Here is a 19543-nt window from a genome sequence, read left to right as displayed (position 1 = left end):
TTGCGCAGCGCTGGAGTGGGAGCAGTGGCTTCATGGCACTGGAGCTGCCAAGAGGAAATACTCCACGTCCAAGGTCAGAGAAACCCCAGGGAGATGGTAAGCACTGGGAGAGGGCATCAGAGGGCAGGCAGACTAAAACCACAATCACAGCAAAGTAACCAATCTAATTACAAGGACCACAGCCTTGTCTAACTCAATGAAACTATGAGTCATGCTGTGTAGGGCCACCCAAGATGGATGAGTCATGGTGGAAGTTCTGATAAAATGAGGTCCACTGGAGAAGGGAATGGCAAACCACTTCAGGATTCTTGCCTTGAGAACCCCATGAACAGTATGAAAAGGAAAAAAGATAGGATACTGAATGATGAACTCCCCAGGTCAGTAGGTGCCTGATATGTTACTGGAGATCAGTAGAGAAATAACTCCAAAAAGAATGAACAGATGGAGCCAAAGCAAAAACAATACCCAGCTGTGGATGTGACTGGTGATGGAAGCAAGGCCAAATGCTGTAAAGACCAATATTGCATAGGAACCTGGAATGTTAGATCCATGAATCAAGGCAAATAGGAAGAAGTCAAATAGGAGATGGCAAGAGTGAATGTCAACATTTTAGAAATCAGCAAATTAAAATTGACTGGAATGGGTGATTTTAACTCAGATGACATTATATCTACTACTGTGGGCAAGAATCTCTTAGAAGAAATGGAGTAGCCATCATAGTCAACAAAAGAGTCCAAAATGCAATACTTGGATGCAATCTCATAAACGACAGAATGATCTCTGTTCGTTTCCAAAGCAAACCATTCAATATCACAGTAATCCAAGTCTATGCCCCAAACAGTAATGCTGAAGAAGCTAAAGTTGAACAGTTCTATGAAGACCTACAAGACCTTCTGGAACTAACACCCCCAAAAGATATCCTTTTCATTATAGACTAGAATGCAAAAGTAGGAAGTCAGGAAACACCTGGAGTAACAGGCAAATTTGGCCTTGGAGTAAAGAATGAAAGAGGCCAAAAGCTAATAGAGTTTTGCTAAGAGAATGCACTGGTCAAACACCCTCTTCCAAACACAAGAGAAGGCTCTACACATGGACATCACCAGACGGTCAACACCGAAATCAGGTTGATTATATTCTTTGCAGCCAAAGATGGAGAAGCTCTATACAGGCAGCAAAAACAAGACCAGGAGCAGACTGTGGCTCAGGTCATGACTCCTTATTGGCAAATTCAGATTTAAATTGAAGAAAGTAGGAAAAAACACTAGACCATTCAGATATGACCTAAGTCATATTGCTTTCAATTATACAGTGCAAATGACAAATAGATTTAAGGGACTAGATCTCATAGAGTGCCTGGTGAACTATGGATGGAGCTTCATGAGATTGTACTGGAGACAGGGAGCAAGAGTACCCTAAGAAAAACAAATGCAAAAAAGCAAAATGGCTCTCTGAGGAGGCCTTATAAAAAGCTGTGAAAAGATGAGAAGCCAAAAGCAAAGGAGAAAAGGAAAGATAAACCCATTTGAATGCAGAGTTCCAATGAATAGCAAGGAGAGATAAGAAAGCCTTTCTCAATGATCAATGCAAAGAAATAGAGGAAAACAACAGAATGGGAAAGACTAGAGATCTCTTCAAGAAAATTAGAGATACTAAGGGAACATTTCATGAAAAGATGGGCAGAAATAAAGGACAGAAATGGTATTGACCTAACAGAAGCAGAAGATATTAAGAAGAGGTGGCAAGAATACACAGAAGCACTGTACAAAAAAATTTTCATGATCCAGATCATCTTGATGGTGTGATCACTCACCTAGAGCCATACATCCTGGAACATGAAGTCAAGTGGGCCTTAGGAAGCATCACTTCGAACAAAGCTCATGGAGGTGATGGAATTCCAGCTGAGCTATCTCAAATCCTAAAAGATGATGCTGTAAAAGTGCTGCACTCAATATGCCAGCAAATTCGGAAAACTCAGCTGGGGCTACAGAACTGGAAAAGGTCAGTTTCCATTCCAATACCAAAGAAAGGCAATGCCAAAGAATGCTCAAACTACCACACAATTGCACTCATCTCACATGCTAGTAAAGTAATGCTCAAAATTCTCCAAGCCAGGCTTCAGAAATATGTGACCCATGAACTTCCAGATGTTCAAACTGATTTTAGAAAAGGCAGAGGAACCAGAGATCAAATTGCCAACATCTGCTGGATCATCAAAAAAGCAAGAGAGTTCCAGAAAAACATCTATTTCTACTTTATTGACTATGCCAAAACCTTTGACTGTGTGGACCACAACAAACTGTGAACAATTCTTCAAGAGAAGGGAATACCAGGCCTGCTGACCTACCTCATGAGAAATCTGTATGCAGGTCAGGAAGCAACAGTTAGTATTGGACTGTAACTATAGACTGGTTCCAAATAGGAAAAGGAGTATGGCATGGTTGTATATTGTCACCCTGCTTATTTATCTTATATGCAGAGTACATCATGTGAAATGCTGGGCTGGGTGAAACACAAGCTGGAATCAAGATTGCCAAGAGAAATATCAATAACCTCAGATGTGCAAATGACACCCCCTTATGGTAGAAAGCGAAGAAGAACTAAAGAGCCTCTTGATGATAGTGAAAGAGGAGAGTTAAAAAGTTGGTTTATAGCTTAACATTTAGAAAACTAAGATATGGCATCTGGTCCCATCACTTTATGGCAAATAGATGGGGAAGCAGTGGAAACAGTGGCAGATTTTAATTTCTTGGGCTCCAAAATCTCTGCAGGTGGTGACTGCAGCCATGAAATTAAAAGAAGCTGCTCATTGGAAGAAAAGCTATGACCAACCTAGACAGTGTATTAAAAAGCAGAGACATTACCTTGCCAACAAAGGTCCATCTAGTCAAGGCTATGGTTTTCCCAGTAGTTATGTATGGATATGAGAGTTGGACTATAAAGAAAACTGACCACTGAAGAATTGATGCTTTTGAACTGTGGTGTTGGAGAAGACTTGAGAGTCCCTTGGACTGCAAGGAGATCCAACCAGTCCATCCTAAAGGAGATCAGTCCTGTGTGTTCATTGGAAGGACTGATGTTGAAACTGAAACTCCAATACTTTGGCCACCTGGTGCTAAGAACTAACTCATTGGAGAAGACCCTGGTGCTGGGAAAGGTTGAAGGCAGGAGGAGAAGGTAACAACAGAGGATGAGATGGTTGGATGGCATCACCGATGGGATGGACATAGTTTGAATAAACTCTGGGAGTTGGTGCTGCAGTCCATGGGGTCACAAAGAGTCGGACATGACTGAGCGACTGAACTGAATAAGTGATATTTGTCTTTCTCTGTTTGACTTGCTCTGTGGTTTTCACAGTCCTGTGGGGCAGGGTCTGTCCTCCTTTTGTTGAAGTTAGAAGCCCCCAGATCCCATTCTAAGCCATGGTTTGAGCTAGGCAGGACTGGAACTTTCCTGCGGGAAAGGTGCTGTTCTGCATTCCTTTGCAGGAGCTGTCTGTGATATGTGTGAGTCTTTCATGCTGCCTGCCACCCCAGGTGCATGCCCACAAAGTTTATTGTTGCTGTCAATCCTCAGTGGCCACCTCTACCTGGGAGTTCCAGTAATTTGCTCAGAGGTTCCTTAGATTTGTGAGCTCACAAATCCACCTGCACGAGAAACCACCAGAGATGAATCCTGAGCCTGCAGCTAACCGTTCATGCCCTCAGATGTGTGGGCATGGTCCTGGTCCCTGAATCTGCCAGAGCAAGAATCTCCTGGAGTGGCCTCCCTGTGCCCATGTTGGGATTGCTGATAATCAGCTCAGATTTCACCCGATCTCTGTGTGCTTACCCACAAACTTCACAGAATCTTTGAATCCAGAGCCACATGCTGCTAAGATCTGATGCTGGGGCGGCTCTGGCGGACCCATGCTCCTCCTTTCCCATGTTGTCAATGGGACTCCTGTGGTGCACTTGTGCTCTCTCTTGCACGTGCCCCCACTTGCTACCCAGGACATATTCCAGGCCCTTTGAGCTGTCTCCATGCAGCCAAACTGAGTTTCCCTGGGTCTTGTGGGCTGAAGCCTAAGTTTCAGCACCTAGCTGCAGCTCACACCAGCAGCCTGTGGCTTAGGATGGGAAGTGTAGTAGCATGAGGGTAGTTGTGTGGGTTTCTCTACCCTGTGCAGCTGTAGACCAGCTCCCACACTCTCCTCTCCAGCCTCTGAGGCTCCAGTCTCCTGTTGGACCTCCCAACCCATGATGTAGCTTGCCAGGGTGAGGGAAATTTCTTCTTTCACAGCTCCCTCCCAGGGACGTAGGTCCCCCCCTCATTCCTTATCTTCTTGTTCCCTTTGTCCTGCTTGATTATATGAGAATCTTTCTTACAGCTTTGGTTGAATGAGATCTTCTGGAAGTTTTCAGTGGATATTCTGTGAGAACTGTCCCATATGTAGATGTATTTTTCACATCTCCATGTCACTTACTCTGCCATCTTGATATCCTTCTTGAAACCATTAATTTCTGGGAAAAACTATTTAATTTTCTTAAGAATTCTTGAGACCAGTAAAACTGTGCATCTTAGAAATTATTGAACATTTTGGAAAGTAAAATCTCATACATATTGGGAACACTGCATTCAGAAATTCAGAGAAATTAGAGCTATAACCTTATGTAAATTAGCTTAAAATACAGAGTTTCTCCAAAGTGACTTGCAATTTCTGAATATGATGACATTACCAATAAAGTTTCCACTAAAATAACAATTTCTACATCTTAAAACATTTTCCTAACATAATTGTATAATAAATACTTCTAAATTCAGTGTTAATCAGTCAGAAGTAAATAAGCAAAGATTTAAAAAAATAAACAGAAGTTATCTACCCTGAGAAAATCTGTCTCTAAAAGTATGGAGCATTAGCAGAGCCATTTTGATTACTATGGATGCTTTAACAAATGATATACAGGCTAGAGCTGATTTGTCTGTGATGATTACTGTTGATCATGGATTGGGCAAAATGATTGGCTCAGTCATATGCTGGACATGAGAGCACCATTATTCCTTGAACAGAGCAGTTCCAGAATAACACTAGTGAAATTCATAGGATGCAAAGTAGCATATTAAAAAGGAACATAAGACTCTGGGGTTGGTAAATCTTGTCTTTGTTTTCAGTCTATTCAGCTTTCTAGATATTGACCTTGGGTAATTTACGTAGGTGCTCTCAACCTTTGTTTCATCATTATAAAATAAAAACCAAATATATTCTTCAGAGTTTTCAAGTGTAACGTTAGTAGGAAGCAACATACTAATATTCACTATATGTCTGGAAAAAATATAAAAGGGAGTGTGTGCTCCTGCTGCTGCTAAGTCGCTTCAGTCATGTCCGACTCTGTGCAACCCCAGAGACGGCAGCCCACCAGGCTCCCCCGTCCCTGGGATTCTCCAGGCAAGGACACTGGAGTGGGTTGCCATTTCCTTCTCCAATGCATGAATGTGAAAAATGAAAGGGAAGTCGCTCAGTCGTGTCTGACTCCTAGCGACCCCATGGACTGCAGCCCACCAGGCTCCTCCATCCATGGGATGTTCCAGGCAAGAGTACTAGAGAAGGGAGAGTGTAATCAATGACAAAATTTTAAGTAGGCTTTACATATGTAATACATATGAAACATCTGTGATAATAATAACCAGTACCTAGTGTGAAAATCTGACATCTTACCATTTAGACTTTGCTAACTTAGGTGTAGTCCAGAGGTCTGCAGGCCTGTCAAATCTTTCTGTAAGAGATCAGATAGCAAATGAGAGCTACCCTTGCGGCCAATGTGGCAACTATTCTACTCAACTATTGTGGCACAAAAACTGCCATAGGCAATATGAAAAATAAAGAATGCCACTGTGTTCCAGTAAATCACTATATGTGGGCACTGAAGTGTGAATTTTATATAATTATTGGGTTGTACAAAATAATATTTCTTTAAATTTTTCAAATATTTAAAATATAAAAATCATTCTGAACTTAGAGGCTACAAAATCAAGCAGTAAGTAAATTTGGCCAGCAAAAGAGTTTGTAACTGGTGTGGACTAAATTAATAATATTAAGAGAATATGTATATCTGGATTTGTAAAGAGAATGTTCCAGAATTAATTTTTTATTATTAATAAGGAACTAGAATAAAACTCAAAATTTCAGTTTATTAATCTCTTCATTTCCAGTAAACTTTACACTTATTCTACTCCAAACGTCTTATTCAACATCCACATTTTGAATCTGGTTAATACATTAAGAAAAGTCAAGAGGAGTTCCCAAGTCACCAGTTGATTATTTATTTACATATGGCACTTAGGTGGGTGGCAAGCAGAGGTGTTTAAGAGTTATCAGAATATTCTTGGTAATTGAAGCTTAGGGAGTAGAAGAGACTCCTGAATATCAATAAATTCAAATTATGTGTGAACAAGGCCTGTGCCTGCTTTGTTCATTCCTGTAACTGTGCATCCCAGAAGAGCATCTGCTGCTGCTGCTGCTAAGTTGCTTCAGTCATGTCTGACTCTGTGCGACCCCATAGATGGCAGCCCACCAGGCTCCGCCATCCCTGGGATTCTCCAGGCAAGAACACTGGAGTGGGTTGCCATTTCCTTCTCCAATGCATGAAAGTGAAAAGTGAAAGGGAAGTTGCTCAGTCGTGTCCAACTCCTAGCAACCCCATGGACTGCAGCCTACCAGGCTCCTCCATCCATGGGATTTTCCAGGCAAGAGTACTGGAGTGGGGTGCCATTGCCTTCTCCGGAAGAGCATCTACCACATCTCAAGTACTTACTATACATTTTTCATTTTTCTCACAGGATAGATACAATACAACAATGTATTGGCAATACAGGAATAAAAATAAAAGAAATAAGAAGGCAGCTATTAGAAAGCCCCCGAAGTAAGTCTTGCTTTTCTCCACAAATTCTATGTAGTGATGGCAAATGATGATTCTAAAACCCAATTGCGTCATACTCTTCTACTCTTTATAACATCGCAGTTACTCCACATTGCTCACTCTGTGTAAGTGAATTTTGGTGGTTGTCTCCCTACTCATCTCCTTCCTGCATCTCTTTCACTCATCTCTCATTGTACTTGTGTAGGATTGATCTCAGTCTCCAGAACGGACATTTCACAAGAAGATACTACTTGCTTCTTAATCAATTAGTGCATCTTCATTCTTTTACCTGGTTGTTGAACACATGTCTTAATTGGTCTGTCTGAATGATGCTCCACATTTTTTATTCAATAGGTCCTTTTTTGTTGTTGTTCGGTTCAGTCGCTCACTCGTGTCTAACTCTTTGAGACACCTTTGACTGCAGCACGCCAACTTCCCTGTCCATCACCAACTCCCAAAGCCAAGTCAAACTCACGTCCATCTTGTTGGTGATGCCATCCAATGGTCTCATCCTCTGTCGTCCCCTACTCCTCCTGCCTTCAATCTTTCCCAGCATCAGGGCCTTTACCAATGAGTCAGTTCTTTACATCAGGTAGGCAAAGTATTGGGGTTTCAGCTTCAGCATCAGTCCTTCCAATGAATATACAGGACTGATTTCCTTTAGGATGGACTGGTTGGATCTCCTTGAAGTTCAAGGGACAAGCAAGGGTCTTCTCCAGCACCACAGTTCAAAAGCACCAATTCTTTGGTGCTCAGCTTTCTTTATACTCCAATACTCACATCCATACATGACTAATGGAAAAACCATAGCTTTGACTGGATGGACCTTTGTTGGCAAAGTAATGTCTCTGCTTTTTAATATACTGTCTAGGTTGATCATAGCTTTTATCCAAGGAGCAAACATCTTTTAATTTCATGGCTTCAGTCACCATCTGCAGTGGTTTTGGAGCCCCCCCAAATAAAGTCACTGTTTCCATTGTTTCCCCATCTATTTCCCATGAAGTGATGGGACCAGATGCCATGATCTTAGTTTTCTGAATGTTGAGTTTTAAGCTAAATTTTTCACTCTCCTCTTTAAACTTCATCGAGAGAAACTTTAGTTCTTCTTTACTTTCTACCATAACGATGATGTCATCTGCGTATCTGAGGTTATTGAAATTTCTGCCAGCAATCTTGATTCCAGCTTGTGCTTCATCCAGCCTGGCATTTTGCATGATTTACTCTGCATATAAGTTAAATAAGCAGGGTGACAATATGCAGCCTTGACATACTCCTTCCCAATTTGGAACCAGTCTGTTGTTTCATGTCAGTTCTAACTGTTGCTTCTTGACCTGCATACAGGTTTCTCAGGATGCAGGTAAGGTGATTTGGTATTCCCATCTCTTGAAGAATTTTCCACAGTTTGTTGTGATCCACACAGTCAAAGGCTTTGGCATAGTCAGTAAAGCAAAAGTAGATTTCTTTTTTTGGAACTCTCTTGCTTTTTCAATGCCCCAGTGGATGTTGGCAGTTTGACCTCTTATTCCTCTGCCTTTTATAAATCCAGCTTGAAGATCTGGAAATTCATGGTTCAAGTACTGTTGAAGTACAGCTTGGGGAATTTTGAGCACTACTTTGCTGGCGTGTGAGATGACTGCAATTGTGCAGAAGTTTGAGCTTTCTTTGGCATTGCCTTTCTTTGGGATAAGAATGAAAATTGACCTTTTCCAATCCTGTGGCTACTGCTGAGTTTTCCAAATTTGCTGGCATATTTCATAGCATCATCTTTTAGGATTTGAAATAGCTCAGCTGGAATTCCATCACCTCTACTAGCTTTGTTTGTAGTGATGCTTCCTAAGGCCCACTTAACTTAATGTTCCAGGATGTCTGGCTCTACATGAGTGATCACACCATCATGATGATCTGGGTCATGAACATCATTTTGTACAGTTCTTCTGTGTGTTCTTGCCACCTCTTCCTAATATCTTCTGCTTCTGTTATGTCCATACCATTTCTGTCCTTTATTGAGCCCATCTTTGCATGAAATGTTCCCTTGGTATCTCTAATTTTCTTGAAGAGATCTCTAGTCTTTCCCATTCTATTTTCCTCTATTTCTTTGCACTGATCATTGAGAGAAGCTTTCTTATCTCTCCTTGCTATTCTTTGGAACTCTGCATTCAAATGGGTTTATCTTTCCTTTTCTCCTTTGCCTTTTGGTTTTTGTCTTTTCACAGCTATTTATAAGGCCTCCTCAGGCAACCATTTTGCCATTTTGCACTTCTTTTTCTTGGGGATGGTCTTGATCATGGCCTCCTCTAAAATGTCATGAACCTCTGCCCATAGTTCTTCAAACACTCTATCAGATCTAATCCCTTGAATCCATTTGTCACTTCCACTGTAAAAATGTAAGGGATTTGATTTAGGTCATACCTGAATGAATGGTCTAGCGTTTTTTCCTACTTTCTTCAATTTAAGTCTGAATTTGCCAATAAGGAGTTCATGATCTGAGCCACAGTCTGCTCCTGGTCTTGTTTTTGCTGACTGTATGGAGCTTCTCCATGTTTGGCTGCAAAGAATATTATCAATCTGATTTTGATATTGACCATCTGGTGATATCCATGTGTAGAGTCTTCGTTTATGTTGTTGGAAGAGGGTGTTTGCTATGACAGTGTGTTTTCTTGGCAAAACTCTGTCAGCCTTTGCCCTACTTCGTTTTGTACTCCAAGGCCAAATTTGCCTGTTATTCCAAGTATCTCCTGACTTTCTACTTTTGCATTCCAGTCCCCGGGATGAAGAGGACATCTTTCTTGGGTGTTATTTCTGGAAGGTCTTGTAGGCCTTCATAGAACCTTTCAGCTTCAGCTTCAGCATTACTGGTTGGGGAATTGACTTTGATTACTGTGATATTCAATGGTTTGCCCTGGAAACGAGCAGAGATCATCCTGTCATTTTTGAGATTGCATCCAAGTACTGCATTTTGGACTCTTTTGTTGACTATGATGGCTACTCCATTTCTTCTAAGGTTTCTTGCCCACAGTAGTAGATATAATGGTCATCTGAGTTAAATTCACCCCTTCCAGTATAGTAAATATGCACATTTGGTTCACGCAGTAGTCTTATATCCATACTAAGTATAAGTTTTAGAATGATGCCAACACACAGAGAAAGGTGATTCTCACCAGGAAAAAAAAAATCATCACCCCCTCAGGACTTGACTGATGTTTGCACTCAGCAGCATCTCTAGATCTTTTCAGTCAGTAGTTAGTGAAGTATGGGAATAATTTCATGGTTTGAGATTTAAGGCAGGCCTCTAATCATCTCTCCTCTTTCACTTCTGGGCTTCACCTCTCACTTGCCCAGTTGCCCAGTTCCACTTTTCTGTGTATCATGCTAAGCATTTTTTACTGCCACTATCTCCTGAGAGATAAGGAAACAAAAAATAGTACTAAAGAGCTAATTGTCAAAATAAGACTTTTAAATGGAATAAACCTAACAAAAATGCTATTGTATAAGTTATTTTTTAAAGATAACTACAGTATAGTAAATATACATTAGAAATTAGTTCTTTCTTTGTTGAGGTGAACAGAAGAAACATACTCAGTGCTTCAATTTCAGTGCTCTTGTAGAGAGATACACTGATGTGGGAACATTTGAAAAAATCCTGTCCATTTATAAACTCACTTCTCAAAATGGACTACTTTACACACACAGACTCTATTTTCCTTATTTCAGGGGTGAAAAATGCAGATTATGTGTTACTGCCCACAAAGCATAGACATACTTTTCATTTTTGTGCATTAATGGTAGTAGGAAATAAAATGGTAGTATTGCACTGCTCTGAGTTGTAATCAGAGTGGATCACATCTTAGGTCCTTGATAGAGTTGTCTGTTAAGAGAGTGGATATTAGTATCAGTACCTCCTAGTTTCTCTTTTTATAAAGATGTCAAGAGCCATTTAATTTTTTAAAAATCACATCATTGAATTCAATTTATTGGACCTTCGTACTCTCATTTCTGAGATCAGTTATGAGCTTGGACAGCCTCTTTTATGTGACCATCAGAACCTTTACTCTGAGCTAGAAATGAATGTCAAAGACTTAGCCTAGGGCTATCTTGAATCATTTCAAGGAATAGTTATTATTTCTGAAGCTCTGTTCTTCTTCTTAAAAAAAAAAAGTCTCCAAAACAGATCATGCTGAACAGAGGGATCTTGGAATAAGACCAGTAATCCTGTATGTATGTGCTAGGTAGGACTTTACTCTCTGGAATATGGTAGATTGCTAATTTATAATAACTTATTTTTTTCCTTCTCTTTCAGTGAGAGTTTTGAATTTTTTACTTGAGCCAATTATAAAGCACCACCCTACAAATCTTTGAATAAACAAATTTAATATTTGAATAAGAAATGATGAATCTATGTAGTGATGTAAAAGTCTTTAAATGAATAAACACGAATTTTATTGAAATCACTTAGTACACAGAAAAAAGCTGAAAGGAGAGATTTAATACAAAATGTGGGAAATGCGCAGTTCTATTTGACCTAACATGTTTTGGAAGAGGTACAGAGATTTGGAGATATTTTCTTGTCCAGAAATAATTTGTATCTGGGTATAGAAGTTGTTTCCTTACTAAAAGTCTAGATACACTAGGAAAAGCAATTCAAGTAACCAATTTAATTAAACATTAAGCTTATTAAATTATTACTTGAGACCCTGATTTTATTTTATTTTTCTGCCTTGAAATAGTTGAAGTTGAATAGTTGAACAGAAATAACAGAATAGTTATTTCTGAATAACACTAGCATAGTTTCAATTAAAATTGAGCATTTTTTTCTGGAAATGATTTCAATTTCTGGATAAAAAATACCCATAATCATTTTACCTTGTGAAATAGTCTATGGAATCAGCATAAATAACTGTATTTTTTTCTTTCCATTAATTATAATTATATGACTGTCTTGGAAACCCAAGCAGGAAATGATCTTTGTTTCCATTTTAACGTATGTTTCAGATTCTAAGTATCATAGCATCCGACCATGGATTGGAATAAATTCTCTCACCTTGGCTATGTCTATTTAGTATAGAAATGGTATTAGTTTGTAAATAAGGCTAAAGTCTCCACTATTGGAATTAACCATACACAGTCAAAATGGCATTCTGGATTTATTTTGATCTGTGATGCTCTGATTCATTTGGTTAATTCTTTGTTTGAATTATAATGCAGATTTAACCACTGTGAAATGATTTGTTCTGTGTTTTTTTTTTTTTTTCTTAAGAACAAATCCATGTCTATTAATTACCCAAACCTTGAGTCCAAGTATCTGTATTGTTTAAGGATCTGGTAAATGGACCACTCCTTTACAAAGCTTTCTTTACTCATGAACTTCATTTACCTTTCTCCTGTCTAAAAATTCAGAACTTAATATATGCTGGCTGTGTCTTCTGTGATTTATGAATCGTTACAAGTGGTAGGCTTTGCTTTCAGTAAAATTGTAGCCTAACTGTTTCTTAGTTCACCTACATTCCCCACCTCAACAAATGTGGTAGTAAACAGGTATCTGTAGAACCACTGATATTTCACTTTATAGAGAGTTTTGGTTTGTGACTTTGAATAAGAAATTCTTAAAAATTTGTGTTTACCATTACTTTAAAAATCCAAGATATAGAAGTGTTTCAGGAAAGATAGTGAAACTGGAAAGGAGAAAGAAAAATGTAGAATTTACACTCTGTGTTTGCAGAAAGCCTCCCATTGTTGTTGAGGAATATAGCAACTAGTATGTAAGATCATTTTAATGGGAAGATTTTTTTAAGAAATCATGATTTTGGAGAAAAAGTGCTAAATTTTATTTGGAATATTATTGGAATAATTGAATAGTGAACAGAATGCATTTACTTTTTTTCAGATTCCCTGATGCTGCCACATTTTTTCTCAAGTATAGTAAGGTAACTACAGTTTACTTATTAAACAATTCCCTTTTTTCTTGGTCATTTTGGAAGACAAACCTCCTAGCCTTCCTTGAAAACAGAAGCTTATCATAAGTAATTTAAGTAAAACACTGAGGGTGGAAGTGTAGTGTATCATTTCCAGACATGGCAGCAAGTCCTTTGTCCTATCTGGCTACTCTCCTGACACTGCAAACTTGGAGGCCATGTTTTGAGATGGCAAGAACAAAAGATGGAGGAAGCTTGGATTCCAGAGTCACCAGATTGTGGAGAATTTGCCCCATTTCCTCCTGCCAGCCCATATTAAATTGTGTATGAATGCATAATAGACTTCTTTTGTGTAAAGCTAGTGAGCATTTAAGATTTGTATGTAATCCAACTAGTAATTACTCAACCACTTGGCAAGTTCATAGCAGTAACCTAAATGCCTTTTGACTTTAGGTTTGAGAAAACAAATATTCCATGGCAATTCCAGTCAAATAAAATCTCCCAGCATTTAAGATGGCTATGTGAAAGAACATCAATATTTATGTTAATGTTTTTACTAGTCAATCTCTTTTTTTGCATAGTTACTCAGAAATTCAGAATATAAGAAAGTTTTACTGAAGAGGAAAAGTTAAAATTTTACATAACTTCCTGATCCTTCTGCCTTTGTAACTCACTAAGTGAAGTCGCTCAGTCGTGTCCGACCCTTTGCGACCCCATGGACTGTAGCCTACCAGACTCCTCCATCCATGGGATTTTCCAGGCAAGAGTACTGGAGTGGGGTGCCATTTCTTTCTCCAGGGGATCTTCCTGACCCAGGGATTGAACCCAGGTCTCCCGCATTGCGGACAGATGCTTTACCGTCTGAGCCACCAGGGAAGTTTACTTCTTGCAAAATCTGGATCATGTAGGTCATGTAGTCTCAGAAAGTGGAGACTCAAAATACTAGGAACTGGAGCTTGTCTCACTCACCCTTGTCCTGCTCTTTGCAATCACCCAGCCTTTGCAAACCTACTTAATCATGCCTGTCCATGTATAAAAACTCTGTGACCCCTTTTTTGGGGGCTCAGAGCTTAAAGTGTTAACTCCTCTGGGCCTGCCAGCATATTAAACCTAAGTTCTCCAACTCTTCCTTGTGGTATTTGGTTTCTCAATTACTGGTTTCTGCAACATTTCTAAGTAGGTTAATCTGAAGCTAAATTCCATTAACTGTAAATAAAGATACTTTTCTACTTTACCACCTAGATCATTATTTATGAAACTATATTTTTAATTGCAAAGAAAGCAGTAGATTCTGATGTTTCATTTTTAATATTGACTTTTTAAATGATTTTAAATACTCATAATAAAGACAAACTTCAAGAATACTGCCTTTTTAGAAGTTCTGCCAGCAAAGGACTAACCTAAAAGATTAACACAAAGATTTAACCAGTAACTACATAGTTTCTCTGCATAAGAATAGGTATCATGTATGTATATTATGGATTATATTATACATTATTACATATTAAATAATATGTTGATGAATAATCCATATTTTTCCTCCTAATTTGCTTTTGCCAAGTCATCAGACCTCTTTCTGGTTCCATGTGACACTGACATCGTTGATTATATTTTCCTTACTTCCACACAGATAGCTGGAAAGTCCCCTCTTGCTCTCTTTTTGGAGAACACTCTATGCTTTCTTAACCTCACCTAAATGTCAGCTCCTCTGTAAAACCTCCTTGTTATCTCCATCTTTGTTAGTGGCTCTTTCTTCACTCAATGTTAATTTAACAGATGGTCATTGAACTTCAACTAAGCACCAAGTAGGATGCTGAGGATGGAGCAGTAAACCCAAAGGCATAGAGGTACTTCCTCTTGTGAAGTGATGTGGAAGGGTATAGGAGATACATAAGACTCCTGATTAAATATTTCAGACGGTAATGAGTATTACAAAGAACAATAAACCAGAGTAAATTATGAAGCATGAGAGAGTGGAGGGAGATATTTTTGAAGGATGAAGTCAAGGGAAAGCAAACTTCTAGATAAATTTTATTGCAGGTCTAAATGACGTAGGATATCAGCCATTTGTATATTTGAGAAAAAGAAGTCCTTACAGAGATAAAGATCAAAGACAAAATCATGCATGGTGTGTTCAAGAGCATCAAAGAGGCTGTTCAATTTTTGATATTAATATTTATTAATGTTGTCTGGGATTCACATGAATCATTTCTGAAAGAGTAGAGTCTTATTTACTATTTTGAGCAAATCTTGTGCAGTTTCTCTGTGTCCTAACTTTTACTTTTGAAGTGAGGGATAAAATGCTTCTTGATTTAAATGACGAATACAAAATTAACAAAAGGTAAGATCTGGATGATACTAACAGAGGAGAAAGAAGAAGTGCCCTCCATCTCTTTCTTGGGATTTTTTTTCTTTTTTTTTTTTTTAGAATTTCCTTGTAAATGTAATAGGAAAGAAGAACATGGGTCATTATTCCAAACCTTTGGAATATACATTCATCTCTTCAGGAGAAAGATAAGACTGGTGTACTACCCAGGGGGATATCTCCATGGTCCTGGATGTTACTCCCTTGAAATTAAACACATACTTTCTGAGAAGTAAATCTGTCTGTAGTTCTCACTAGGTAATTAGTGGTCCTTTATGAAAACAAAAAACAAAAACTTACTGAAGCAAATTTGACATATCATAGAATACAGTCATTTTAAAAGGGAACTTCAATAATTTTTAAGTAAATTTGCTAGGTTGTTTAACTAGCAACATAAATCAGGTTTAGAACATTTTCATTGCCCCAATAAGACCTTTTTTTGAGAATATACTGTTAATTTTCTTCCCCTACTTGAACTGCTAATTTACTTTCTATCTCTCTAGATTTCCCTTTCCTGGGCTTCACACAAATGGGATCATACAATCTATGTCTTTTGTGTTTGGATAATTTTACTGAGAATAATGTTTCTGTCATAGTATGAATCTGCAGTTCATTCCCTTTTTGCTAAAAAAATGTTCTATTGGTATTTTGTCTATCCATTTACTGCTTGATGCACATTTGTTTCCAAGTTGAGGCTGTTATGAATAGTGAGAATAATAACATTGTGTGCAAGCTTTTGTGTGGGTATAGACTTTCATTTCTTTTTGATAGGTAATTAAAGATAGACTTTCTAGATCTAGGTCATATGGTAACTCTATGCTTATTTAACCTTTAAAGTGCTAGGCTGTTGAATCATATTACATTTCTATCAGAAATGTAAGAAGTTTCCTTTCCCTTCACATCATCACCAACCATAACCATTTCAATTTTTGTTATTATCTGTAATTTTTTTATAACAATTTTAGTATAAAATGGTGTCTTACTGTGGTTTTCATTTTCATTGCCCTAATGACTAGTGATACTAAGAATCTTTTCATGTCTTTATTAGCCATTAAAATATCTTCTCTAGTTAGAGGTTTATTCAGATCTTTTCCTCATTTCTGAAATTGGATTGTTTTGTCTTCTTGTTCTTGGTTAAGACTAAGGTTTAAATACCTTCTTTGTATTTAAATAAGGTATTTCTTTGTATTTATATTTTTGTATCTCCAAATACAGCCCTTTATCTATATTTTGTGAATTTTCAGCTTTATGCTTGTCTTTTCATTTCTTCCTGGTGCTGTTTGAAGAACAAAAGTTTTGAATTTTGATGAGCTTCAATTTATCAATTTTGCTTTTCACAGGCTGCACTTCTTATGTCCTAGCTATGAAATTTTTGCCTAGCCCAAAATCTGTTTTCTTTAAAAATGTTATTGCCTTAACTCTTATATTTAAGTCTGTGATCAATTTTGAGTTAATTTTTTTACATGCTGTGAGCTAAGGGTCTAAGTTCACATTTTCCCATATGAATTTACAATTGTTCCACTATCATTTATTTAAAAGGCTCTACTTTCCCCCAACAAATTGCCTTGCAACCTTTTTTGGCAACTGATTGACCACAAATATTAGAATTCATTTATGGACTTAATTGTTTGATTATTCTGTGTTTCTCTTAAGCTAGTAACACATTGTCTTCTAACCATATATTTGTAGTAAGGTTTGAATCTGAGAAGTGAAAGTCCTCCAACTTTTGTGATTGCTTTTCAAAATTGATTTAACTATGTTAGGGTCTTATGCCTTTCTATGTAAATTTTAGGATTAACTTTTCAATTTCTAGACAAAAAAAGGCTGCTGGATTTTTGATAAAGATTGCATTAATCTATAAGTCAATTTTGGTAGAAGTACCATCCTAACAATATTGAATCATCAAATCCATAAGAATGGAAAATCTCATTTGCTTAGATCTTAATTCTCTCATTAATTATTTGTTTATGTCTTATGCTTCTTTAGTAAAATTTATTATTAAGTGTTTTATTCTTTCTGACACTATTGTGAAAGGAATTGTATTTTCTGTTTCATTTGTGAATCATTTGTCATATGTAGCAAACAACTGATTTTTGTATATTGATCTTAGGTGACCTTATTGTAATTGATTAATACAATTGTCTTTTGTGAATTTCTTAGGATCTTTGCCGAGGTCCAGCCCCGGCTGATCCAGGAAGTTTGAGGTGGGGACGGCATCAGTGAGGATCAGGATACAATAGCTTCAATTAGATATTAATTAGAGATGTAAAGAGTAATAGAATGAGGATAGCTCAGTAGGAAAATTCAGTGGAGAAAAGAGGCTGAGTAGCTTGGTTTACGCGGGAGACCAATAAAACTTCAAGACAAGAAGTTTGCACCATTTACGTAGGCCGCAGGCGTCCTTCCATTCTCCCGAAGGAGAGGAGACACTGAGGCCTCCCCGGTCGGATCTTAGAAGCCCAGGCAAAATTAGTAAGCTTGGTGGGTTCCACGCTCCAGATGAAGACTTAGCCAGAGTTTGAGAGAGAGCGCGACATGGGGAGACCAGTATTTTGAGAAACTGATCCCAATTCTTTATTTTCCATGGTCTACTTTTATACACTGAGATGTTATGCAAAAGTCACACGGGGTCAGCAGTCTTGACTTTTATCAAAGTCAGGTGCTTCATACAAATGTATACAGAGGTCTTAGGGGTGTTACATCATATTCTGGCCAGGGGGCCTGCTGACAATTTATGACCCTCTCCTTGTGACAGCGGTCAGTCAACCAGGACACTTATTTCTCCAGGGGTGATTATTCTTAAAAAAGACTCCACCTTCCGAAGGTACCAGATAAAGTTACATTCCTATAGGGTGAGGGTGTAGTGAGTTTTAATTAAGGAAAGAATTTAGTTAGCCTAAGGTCTAACGTGATTAATATCAAAGGTTAATACTTATTTCTTCTATATATTCATTAATGTGTGTAAGGGCAGGGGATGTGGAGACTTAGCAACAAACATTGGCTCAACAAATGAAAAACCCTTCACCGATACAATTTCTAATCAGCCCACTATACTTATACTAATGGTTTTCTAACTTTTCTAAGGAACCTGTTTTTAGAAGGTTTAAAGCATCTCGTGCCTCTCACAGTTGGGAGGCTGTGAGCAATCACATGTGGCCAGACAAGCCTGTCAGGCAGGCTAGAGAACCTTCAGAGGAGTTTGTAGGTTAAAACACTCTTGTCACGCCCAGGAGTTTTTATTAACTGGAGCTCTAAGTTAACTCCTTCTCCGAAAGAGGTGGTGGGGGACAGCCCCCTGTAAAGTCAGAGGTGTAGGTGAGACCACAAAGTAGTAAAGTAGGCAGGCTCTGGTTACGGGGGTAGATGCTCGAGAATTTCCAGGGGGACTCCTGAGGCTCGATCCCGCCTTTGCATATGTCGAGCCTCCTTCGTCATGACCTTTGCCACGGGTGGAGGTCCTCCCGCCGGCTCCCAACACTTCTCTATGCTAAGACTATCATATAATCTACCAAAAAAAGGCAATTTTGCTTCTTTCTTTTCAATCAATATGATATCTTTTGTTATTTTTTCCTTGTGAGATTGCACTGGCTGTTCTTCAGTACAATGTTGAAAATAATGGCAAGACATGCAACTTTGCCTTATTCTCAATTTTGGAGGAAAGGCCTTCAGTCTTTTATCAAGTGTGATGTTTTCCTAGAGTTTTCCATAGATGTCTTTATGAGGGTGAGAAATTTCCATCTATCCTAGTTTGTTGGTCTTCCTTGATAGCTCAGTTGGTAAAGAATCTTCCTGCAATGCAGGAAACCCCAGTTCTATTCCCGGGTCAGGAAGATCCCCTGTAGAAGGGATAGACTACACACTCCAGTATTCTTGGGCTTTCCTTGTGGCTCAGCTGGTAAATAATCTGCCTGCAATTCAGGAGACCTGGGTTTGATCCCTGGGTTGGAAAGATCCCTTGGAGAAAGGAAAGGCTACCCACTCCAGTATTCTGGCCTAGAAAATTCCATGGACATCCATGGGGTCACAAAGAGTTGGACACAACTGAGCAACTTTAATTTTCACTGAGAGTTTTTAAAATCATCAATGGATGTTGGATTTTGTCGAAGACTTTATGTCCATTTTGAAAATTATGTGACTGTTTTTCTTTGTTCCAATAAAATGATTTATTATATTTGTTTTTGTTTTTTTTTTTTGAAAGTTAAACTTTCATTCTTGGGGTAAATCTCACTTGGCCTTATGGTATATAATTCTTTTTATGTGTTAGATTCAATTTACAACATTTTCTAGAGGATTTTTGCATCTGTATTCATGAGGTACATAGCTCTGTAGTTTAATTCGTATGGTAGTGTTATGTCTTTTTCTGGTGGCTCTAGTAT

The 19543-nt window shown here is 38.3% G+C and overlaps 1 long non-coding RNA gene across 1 annotated transcript in view; it reads left to right on the top strand.

Moving 5' to 3' along the window:
- Positions 1 to 19543, top strand: part of LOC123328094 — a 418849-nt gene that overhangs the window by 30983 nt on the left and 368323 nt on the right. The window contains exon 4 of the long non-coding RNA XR_006542859.2: positions 12775 to 12814. This is a non-coding gene — a long non-coding RNA (uncharacterized LOC123328094). The remainder of the gene's footprint in view (positions 1 to 12774; positions 12815 to 19543) is intronic.

This window comes from Bubalus bubalis, chromosome 11 (assembly GCF_019923935.1).
Source record: "Bubalus bubalis isolate 160015118507 breed Murrah chromosome 11, NDDB_SH_1, whole genome shotgun sequence".
NCBI classification, from domain to species: Eukaryota; Metazoa; Chordata; class Mammalia; order Artiodactyla; family Bovidae; genus Bubalus; species Bubalus bubalis.
Note: the sequence above shows the minus strand (reverse complement) of the source record. Positions and strands in the feature narration are given on the sequence as shown.